We start from the raw sequence: 11,270 nt of genomic DNA, 5'->3' as shown, positions 1-11,270 counted from the left end.
CCTAGCTCTTCTAGGCCTTCCAAAATCCTTGCACAACTATGAGGATTATGTGATGAAAGGAACAATTACCGAATTGGAAAAAAGTACTAGTCTGATTAGGTTCAAGAAGAGTTCAAGAGAAATACCAAAGATGGAACATCATCCAAGGAAGAGGATGAAGAATTTTTCCTTAGTTGGCATAGGGAAGAAGGGAAAGGAAAGAAGACCCAAAGAAAACCTAAATCTAGTCAAAATAACGACATGAAGAAAGACTTGAGAAAGATAAAATTCTTACACTTCCACGAACTCGGGCACTATGCAACAAAATGTATGCACAAGAAGTCTACCAAGAAGTCTTTAGGAGGAGAAAGATGTTAAACACTAGCTTCACAATTGGAATGATACTTCACCCTAATAGCATGCATGGCCAACACTTTTATGGGAGTGTGTGGTACCTTGATTCTGGTGCCTCGTTCTATCTGACAGGGTGCAAGGATATTTTCAGTAGCCTAGAGGAGAAGGATCTCCATATGCATATCGAAATGGGGGATGATGGGAGGTATAATGCTATAGGAATTGGTACTATCACCTTTAAGAGCGAGACAACCTCTCCTCTTCACCTCAAAGATGGTGTGTTTATACCTGGGCTAAAGAATAACCCGATCTTTGTAGAAGTATTGGAGGATCATGGCTATGATGTTATTTTCAGTAAAGGGAAAGCCATAATGAGACACATAGCTACTAGGAAAGTGAATCAATTTAGGGTTTGAGTGAAGAACCTATACAAACTTGAGGTGGGAGATTTCACTTCACTAAGAAATAAGGCTAAAAAAGTGCAGAGTTGAGATGTTGGTGAACTCTAGCATAGGAGATAGGGTCATCTACACCATGGTGCCTTAAAAATAATGCAGCAAATTACCACTAGTCTCGCTAAAGGCTCCCTTGACCTTCATGAGATTTTTCCCGCTTTATGGGAGGTTTATCGCCTTATGGGATTTTACGCTTTGTGCCAAAAGATCACTTTTTATCTTTAGCGAAGCTTTATGCCAATATCAACTTAACGTTTATCTCTAGCTAATTCCATAGTGGACCTTTCTCTCCCATCCACTAAGTTTATCTAGAATCCTTCTAGATTCTAATCATCGAAAGATTATCATGATGTACTATTATCTGCCAGTGTTCCATTTCCAAGAAATTCCAATTTATTTCTTATTTAAGGACATTTATTACATCATCATTATGCTCTTTTAATAAAACGGAAAAATACTAATATTTTTCAATCAGGGAGAGGTATTACATTCTCCCCCCTTTTATTTACACCATGGTTAATGTTTAAATTTCAGTTTTGCTAAGCTGAAAAAAGTTACTTTTCTTGCATTTCACTTTCTAGTTCTCACGTGGCCTCCTCAGGAGTGAAGTGCATCCACTGCACCTTGACCTGAGTGATGGATCGATTCTAAATCCACTTTTCTCTGTCGTCTAAAATGCAAAGTGGTTCTAGCAGGAAATCACCTCCCGGTTCCACTTGTAGCATTTTCCAATCAATTATATGAGTATTATCATGTACATATTTTTTCAATAAAGATACATAATATACATTATGAACTTTAATGTGACTAGGCAAAGCTAATTGATAAGTTACAGGTCCGACTCGATCCAAAACTTCAAATGGTCCACAAAACCGTGGAGATAGTTTTGGACAAGTTCCTATACACAGAGTGCTCTTCTGGGGTTTCACTCTTAAATAAACATGATCCCTGATATTTAAATTCCTTATGTGTTCTTTCCTTATCTATGTAACTCTTTTTACGGTCATACGGTTCTTTAATATTCTGCTAAAATCTGCACACCATTTGTTCCATTTCCTGCAATAAATTTGGCCCCAAAATCAATTTGTTCTCTGGTTGACTTCAACTGAGGGGTGTATGGCATTTCCTGTCGTACAATGCCTTGAACGGGCTCATTTTGATGGAGCTCTGGTATCTATTGTTATACACAAATTCTTCCAGATGTAAGAATTCCTCCCACTGGGTAGGCTTATCCATCACATACATTCTGAGAATATCCTCTATGATCTGGTTGACTCTTTCAGTCTGTCCATCTATTTGAGGATGGTAGGCGGTGCTGAAATTTAACTTTGTACCCATGCTTCTGAATAGAGATCTCCAAAATGCTGAGGTGAATTTTGGATCTCAATCTGATACTATCATTTTAGGGACACCATGTAACTGTAAGATTTCCTTCATAAACAAATTGACAATTTAAGCACTGTTGAAGGTAGATTATACAGGTATGAAACGAGCATCTTTCCTAAGCGTGTCCACTACCACCATGATGGATTCATGTTGTATTTTTGTCCGTGGTAACCCTGTGATGAAATCTAGTGATATTTTCTCCCATTTCCATTCAGGAGCGGGTAGTGGATTCAACAACCTAGCATGGTGTTGATGTTCTACCTTAACTTGTTGGCATTCTATACATTTCGCTATGTACTCGACCACTTCTTTTTTCATTCTTGGCCAAAAAAAGCATTTCCTCAATGTTGTGACAATCTTCTAGTATCCAAAATGTCGTGTAAAAGGATTTTTATGATGCTCCTTATGTATTATTTCCTTCCATTCCTGAATATTGGGTATATACAATTTTCCCCTGTACGTCAATAATGTTTCCCCATTTTCTACATATCCCGGTATATGAGTTTGCTCAATTTTTGTTGCATTTCTGAATATTTGAAATCCTTATGCATAGAGGTTTTAATTAGTTCTAGAAAGTTTGTTTTAATACTACTAACACTTATTCCTGTTAGAGTGTGAGTGTGTCTGCTCAGAGCACCTACTACCTTATTTTCCTTCCCTTTCATATTCTTAATCTCAAAGTCAAATTTTCTCGGGAATGCCATCCATCGAGCCTGTCTGGCATTAAGGACAGGTTGACTGAGCATATACTCTAAACTGAAATGATCGGTTAGTAGTGTGAATATTTTTCCCAACAAATAGTGCCTCCACATTTTCAAGGCATGTATAACAGTTACTAATTCCATAACTTACACAGCATAATTTTTCTCATGTCCTTTTAATTTCCTTGACTCATATGCTATTACAGAATTATCTTGTAACAAAACTCCTCCCAACCCCTCCATACATGCATTTGTACACACAATAAATGTTTTTCTTAAATCTTCTAGTTTCATAATAGGAGCACTAGTCAATAAATACTTTAGCTTATCAAAACTTGACTGGCAGTTAGTTGTCGATTCAAATTTTACCCCCTTTTCTCTACAACGATGTGATGGGTTGAGCTATTTTTTATAATTCTTTAATAAAATTGCGGTAATACCATGGCCTTTTTTTAATCGAGATCCATTGCTAATCCCTCTTTCGAGATGATATGCCCAAGATACTGAATTTTGGTTTTACACAATTCACACTTACTAAATTTAGCGTATAATTTGTTTTCTCTTAAGGTTTGAAACACCAACCTTAAGTGTTTCTTGTGCTCCTCCTCATTCTGAGAATAGACCAAAATATCATTAATGAATACCAGAGAAAATTTATCCAAATACTTGATGAGTACATTGTTCATTAGACACATGAAAGTTGTAGGAGCATTAGTCAAGCCAAATGGTAACACTATGAACTCGTTCTGTTTGTTTCTAGTTTTAAAAGTTGTCTTATAAATATCTTCATTTTTTATCCTCAACTAATGGTATCCCGTTCTCAGATCAATTTTTGAGAAAACAGTGACTCCCCTTACCTGATCAAATAGATTGTCAATGCGGGGAAAGGGGTATTTATTCTTAATAGTCAATTTGTTTAACTGATGAAAATCAATACACAGCCTAAACGTACCATCCTTTTTCTTAACAAAGAGAACCGGTGCTCCACAGTGTGACACGCTAGGCTTGACATACCCTTTATCTAGTAGCTCAAGTAGGTGTATTTTCAGCTCTACTAATTCTGGGGGGCACATCCAGTAAGGTGATCTAGACACCAGAGTTGCACCCAGTACCAAGTCTATTGTGAAGTCTATATCTCGATGGGGTGGTAGACTAGGAATCTCTTTGGGAAAAACATCCATGAATTCATTAATGACTGGTAAAACACTTATTTCCTTCTCCTCACTCTGTTGTCTAGTTTTTTCTACCTGAACCATAAATATTTGACATCCCTTTTGGGCACTCTTCTTCATTTGTAGCGCATTAGTTTTCCTAACTGAGATTGGTATTGATATACCTTGTCCATACAAGTTACAGTCTTTGCTAGGCAGTTTATAAGTGCTACCTATTGCTCCAACCAATCCATTCCAATTCAGTTATCATACAACCCAAGGGGAAGTATATTTAAATCTACCATGGTCATTTAGCCATTTAAATTTAATGGACATTTCTTCACTTGGCTAGTGATTCTTCTCTTGGTACACATGGCCAATTGTACCATCCAAGCTATTTTATATTTTCTTTTCTTTAATTACATATTTCTACTACTTGCGGTCCCACATAACTTAAACTAAATCCCAAGTCTATTAAAACAAAAACAGATTGGTTAGCTAGAATACCTTCTAGGTCAATCATGGTGGACTAATGTTCTGCTTGTTTATCCTCCAGGGTTGTGCTTATCCTTTGAATGCTACTTGCCATGTCATTTACTATAGAGGCTTCATGGATGGCTTGTATGTTTTGTACTCACCTGGGATGAATTCTCAACAGAATTCACGATACTGTCAGCTAGTCTCTCCTCCACACCGTCTACTTCAATGGCTTCTTCTTGCTCTTGTCCACTATAGTGAATTCCTTCCTCTGCAATCACACTGTCATACTCTGAATTTCCCATCAAATACTCCAGAAATTCAAGTTCCCTGTGACACTTCACAAGTACTTCATCATCACTTATAATTCCTACATTTATACTTAAATTATCAATTTGAAAATTACAAAGTTCAACAGTCTCAACTATTGCTTCACATCTCAGTTCTTCAGACTGAATCTCTTCTCCTTTTTTCACAAGAAATTGTTCTTATCTTGTAACAGCTTCAAACATCCATGTTTTATTAAAGTCTTCCTATTGTTCCAAGTCCTCTACATGACTCATAAATATTTCAATGGTCTTCTCTTCAGCCTCTTCAAGTCCTCCAATTGGTTGCTTGATATCCTTCTCTACTTCTTCTTGCTTTTGGCCATCCTCATGAGTAAAACTTCCTCTACTTCCAGTCCTTGCAATACGCTGAAAAGTAAAACTTGTCCCCAACTGTGTACAAGCATTTACATTAAACCTATCTATCTCATCTTCTTTCATAACAAAATTTAGATTTTACCTGTCTTCTTCCTCCTTTACGACAATATCAGCAAATTGTCCTTCCTCACATATTTCACCTATAAACATACTCAAATTGTTAGATTTAAAATCATGTGACCCTTCGGTCTCACTTGAAGTTTCAGTGTTGAAGTCTTCATCTTCACCCAGAACTTTGCCCTACTCTGGTTCAAAAATGGACTCTTCCATTTCTAACTCAGCCTCTCTGAGCTCTTCCATTAGGCTCTTCACTTGCCTTTGTTGTAGTCTTCTCTGTCACTTAGACCACTTCACTGCCTTTTTCCTCAAGGCCCAACCTTGTCTTTAGCTTTCCTCCAGTATCCTTCTTAATGCATCAAGTTGTTCTTTTAACTCTACAATCTCCTTGTCACGTTCCTCTTGACTTATCCTCTTGCCACTTACCTTGGCATTCTCTTTCTTCACTTTTCTTCTGTTGTGGTCATCCTCAGAACCTCTTTTATCTCTATTATGACTATCAATAGTCATCTTCTTCTCTATCTTCATGATTTCCTCACTCACTTACTATGAGCTGCATTAAAGCGTCTGCAACAACAAGTCCTCCCTACTACCACTTGCCTCACCAAACTTTCCTCTGTACTTGGTCTTTTGGCAAGCCCTTGGTTCTCTATCTCTGGAACCTCTTTTGAGCACTTCTCTTTGCTCCTTTTAGGCTTCAACTCATCTTCACCTTTCAAGAACACTGTCCTCTTGTACTTCAATCACAAATGAAATACTAGGTTCTGACCACCTCTTCTTTCACTCAGAAACTCTTACCAGCTTTCTTCATCCCTTAGAAATTCTACCCACATCCTTTGTGGAGTTGCCTTTGTGAGCTGCAAAAATAACTCTGCAATAACAAGTCTCCTTCTTGCTACATATGCTTCACTAGGCTTCTCTCCTCTGAGCTCAGTCTTTTAGCATTTTTTGGTTCTTTCCTATGGAACCAATTGAGCACTCCTTGCTCTAGGTTGTTGCAATCTTCTCACCTTCCTTTGTTGGCTTCCTTCATCACTGCTCTTCAGGCTATGATATTCTTGCTCATATGCTTCACTAACTATTGTTTACCTGCATATCAATTATATTCAAACCAAAGATCATTTCCAAGCTTTCAAAAGCTTGCTGCTGCCAAACTCCTATGGCCACCTTAAAATTCTTCTGCTTAGCTTCCTTCTGAGAACACTCTTATCCTCTATGTGCAACTTTCAATTGGATTCTTTAGGTTCACCGCCACTTGTTTATTTAGTCTTCATTCAATTTGTTCTTTAGAACATATCATCTTCCCTTGTCTATCTCCCTCTATCAATCTTTATTTTGTCTTTAACCTGCAAAACTCAAACTAGAGCTAATAAAACAATACCTGCATGGCTTCACAAGCAATCTCCATCGATTCTTCACATTTGAGTGAACCTCCACTTTCCTCAATAAAACAAACATCACTGTGTTTTCTTATGCTTCTACAATGTCTTCTTAAGAGTATCACTTACTCTCATCTTATTTCATGCCTTCTACTTATCAGATTCAAATAGCCTAATCTCCACCTACTTGCATATACATTTTTAAAACATAACACAGTTATTCAGCTCTAATACCACTATGACGCAATATCAAACCCTGCTATACCCACAGTATGCATATACAATGCATATTTTCATTTGTCCCGGCAATTTCTATGACCATCTTGGTCAAACCTTCATAAGCTAAGATTAAGGCCCCTTCATTTAACCCAAATGCAGAAACATTTGGTTAGACTTTCTATAGTCTAACCCTTTATCAATCTTTCTATTGGGACATTATAACTCAACCCTTCATCTAAACTTTAATCAATCCTTAAGCTCGCACATATATAACCATACCTTTTTCGCCTTCTCCTTGGTCGTCACAAATTACCTAATGCTTACCTTTATCGCAATCGCAATCTTCCTCCACCATTAGAACATGCCTTTGGAACTCTTGACTTGTTATATGCGACTGCCTTCCCCACAATTGATTTCATTCACCAAATCAACGGATGTCACAATATCACATCAAACCATCATGCGACTTCATCGCCTCTCGTATGCAATACGCGATCAGAACTAGACTTCAAATAAAATGAAAACGCGCCTATAACCTCTTCGGGTCCGCCTTTTCCAATTTCTTTATCACTTCAATCTCCACCGTCGATCTTACTTTCGATCTGATGGCTGTACATCTTACCAATCAACAGACTTGCATGACGCTTTATAACCATTGATCAAGATCTGCTTGATCCGACAGTCCACAATGATATCGGGTGGAACACTTACGCGACGTTTTAGCATCTTTTTGGACCCGATGAGAATTATAAACACTCGATCTAAAGAATTTTGGGTTTGCCCTTGCTGTTAAAGCTCAATCTCATTAAGGCCCGATATTCTTTGGATGACAAGGCTTTTAGATCCTATGATCTGCGGCCCTTCAACTAACACATGGTTTATCCACTCACTTAATCCCGCAGTTGACTATGACGTAAGCATTGACTTTGGCAATCTACAGTTAGGATTTACTATGGGACTTCAACTACGATCAAAGGAATTTGTTCTTTCCTACCCCTTCTGCTCTTTACTTTGGGTTTGCACCATTTCTTCAATGTCCTTCTGTGGACTCGCTTCTTTCAGGGTTCCTGTCCTTCGTTGTTCCACCACAATTCTCTCTTTAACTTAACTCCACTCGTGCCTTTATGATCCTCCACCTTCACCATAACTCTAAAGGCTTCCTCCTCAATGTGTACAGAGTCTTAACACAAGCTTCTATGGTTCTCTCCTTGAATCGCTTGCCAACTAACAATTCTAACTAACATTTCTTTTGCTAGAATTGTTCTCCCTAAAACAACTCTGCCCACAATCGCAACTGTGGAGCTGCCTCAACAACTTCTCCCCAACCACAGTTGGAAGTTGTTCTATTACGCTTCTTTGTATTTTGACTCTGTTCTGCACATTCAACATAAGTTACCCATAATCACTCTACCCACACACAGATTATAGTTCAATTACACAATACACATTGTACAAACTCTGAATCAAGTTGTCTGTATTAATAAACGAGTGTTTACACAAGAGTCTCTCTCTCTCTAGCCTGATTTTATGATCAATGGCCTTTCCTTTCCTACCCATAGGCTTACAATCTGACTCTTTGACTCACTAGCTACTCTCTAACTACTGACTGACTCCTCCTTCTCACCTTTTAGGCTTACATTTATACAAAAAGGTTCTATTGAGCTAATTCTAGTTCAGATCCTTAATTTTCTTAACTAACTCCTACTTATCCCTAAGAACCCTCTCTAGCTCCTCGAATAATGAAACCACTTTCTAGTCCAAGACTTTTAATTGATTTCTAACTCTCTCATCATCATTAATCACCCATGTTCCCCTACATTCGAGAGCATCCTCACAGTATCTAATTAATTCCTACTTTAACCACTCAAAACATTAATAATTACATACATAGGAATCCAACTTCCTTGAAAATACAAGACCCCTTATGTCTACTAAAACATAATGAAATTGTTGAGCTGTATGCTCCTACATCACTAGTTTTGCTTCCTTCATCCCTCGGGTAATTATTTCTGTCATGAGTAGTATTTTAAGGCATAATTACTACTGTCCTAGGTATGAAGGATGGCTCTGAGGTGTGATAACTTATCTTTTGTTGGGTTATGTTGGCACAGGTATTCCAACGAACCTTCAATTTATTCTCTATGTGGCTTACTCCATTTCTGGTGTGTTCTCTCATTTACAGGTCCATTCCTTAATGCTACTTGTCAAGTCAATTGTTCTTCCATTTTGTTGGCTCTAGAGAATGGATCGTTGTGCCTATGATTTTTGGGTTGATTATGGTGGCTCTGGATAATGGAACGTTATGTCATCCTCTACTATCAGTTGAATGTTCTTAGGCTATATTTAATATTGTTCCTAGTCGGTAGATGGTGTACTGCATATGAGTATGTTGTAACCCTCATACTTGGTCACTGCATGATCCTCTATTTTGTGTCCTAAAGAAAAGTTACAAGTGCTTAAGAGGCACCATTTATATTTATATAGACCTTCGCCCTTACTGTTCTCCTTTAGTCGGGTTATTGGTTTTCCTTGTTAACGATGTGACCCATTCCTCTGAATGTAGTCATTGGCTTGTTTTAATTTGTTAAATTACCAGGACAAAGGCTCCTTATTATTTTAGTTTTGAATAATGTTCATGGTTTAATTATATTCTCAAATATAAGGTTCCACACACACACACAAATATATATATATATATATATATATGAAGGATTGTCTGTCACTTGTTTTCTAAACATGTTGTGTGAATGTGGTAAGGCTATAGCATGCCTCTGTATAGGTTGCAAGTTCCATTTAGAGAAATACTACATCCACTTAATGATTTCCTTTGATTTATTTCGATTTCTGGAACTACTCACTCTGGTTACTAACCTATTTGATTTGAGGGTATTCATATTTGTTTTCTTGCATTCTTCGTTCTGTTTCAATTTGATAACTAGAAGGAGGTAAAATATGGCTATTGTAATCCTATGCAAAATACAATATTACTACATCTTGGTTTTCTTCTTTTGTGCTTAATTTATCTTAGGTAGTTGATTGAGTTGGATAGATAGAAGAAGTTCATCTATTACTACGATTATGATCTAGGAGTTATGGCATATATTATGGTTGTCCTTAAGGGAATATATTATTTCTATGTTTCAAAGTTGTTGAGTACTAAGGACTCGATGCACATTCCTTGGATTTGGTTTCTCTTTGCTATATAATATCACTTATTAAATGGCAATCTCCTCTCTCCATCTCGTAATTTATGGCATTGCATGCATATTTTAAATTCCTATGTTCAGGTTTCATATAATTTTGGATGACGATATACATGTAGTAAGATATTTTGTGTTGCAATCTTTTAACTTGGTTCATTAAATGAAAATGATTAATACTATGTTTCAATAACTAAAAAAATTTCTTTTCATGCTTTTCGTGTCAACGTAAATAGTGTATTGTTTCACTAAAATGATTAGCGGCTAATATTCTACGTTTACGGTAAGCTCAAATAGTGTATTGTTTCACTAAAATGATTAGAGGCTAATGCTCTACCTTTACGGTAATATCAATCAAATTCCTCCACAGTATAGACAAAATATCAATTATTCATTACTTACAGTAAATTTCCTTGCTACACAATAATTTTAACAAAAATTTATTGTTTACAAGCAAGTAAAATATGAGATTCCATTCATCATCCATTGTCATGGAAATTAGCATCTCTTGTACTTAATTCCTAACCCACAAAATGTTCTAGCATTGGAAATTCAGAGCAACTTTCCCTACTGCACAACAATTTTAACAAAAATTTATTGTTTACAAGCAAGTAAAATATGAGATTCCATTCATCATCCATTGTCATGGAAATTAGCATCTCTTGTATTTAATCCATAACCCACAAAACATTCTAGCATTCGAAATAGCAACAGTGCATACCTAACCTTGTCTTAGGCCAAGAAGTAGCCATGTCTACTATGTTTGATCCTCTGAGAAAACATTTTTAGGCCAAGAAGTAGCCATGTCGACTATGTTTGATCCTCTGAGAAAACATTTTTTGCATTGGGTTTTGGTTCCCACACTTTTCATGTAAGCCCAAAAATCATGGACGATGTAGTATAAATTCTTGGCTTGTGTTTATATGCCATTCTTGGTATAAAAGAGACAACTATGTCATGCTTGGGCACTAAAATAGTGAATAAAATCCTCCCATGTGGAAACTATTCCTCTTGTGGGGTTTTTACCATGGTAAATGGGCCCTATGCATAGTATTTTTGGGTTTTAAGAATATTTGGAAAGTATAAGGAATCATGTATATAAAAAAATTATATTACATAACAAAGTGTATTTAAAATAAAATGGATTTATATTTGAACAACTTCATTTCATTCTATATTGCAAATAGAAAGTATAAAATCTATCACTT

Source organism: Pinus tabuliformis, chromosome 1_2, assembly GCF_031772625.1.
Source record: "Pinus tabuliformis cultivar Carrire ecotype Pingquan chromosome 1_2, CPIR1, whole genome shotgun sequence".
Taxonomy (NCBI): domain Eukaryota; kingdom Viridiplantae; phylum Streptophyta; class Pinopsida; order Pinales; family Pinaceae; genus Pinus; species Pinus tabuliformis.
Note: the sequence above shows the minus strand (reverse complement) of the source record.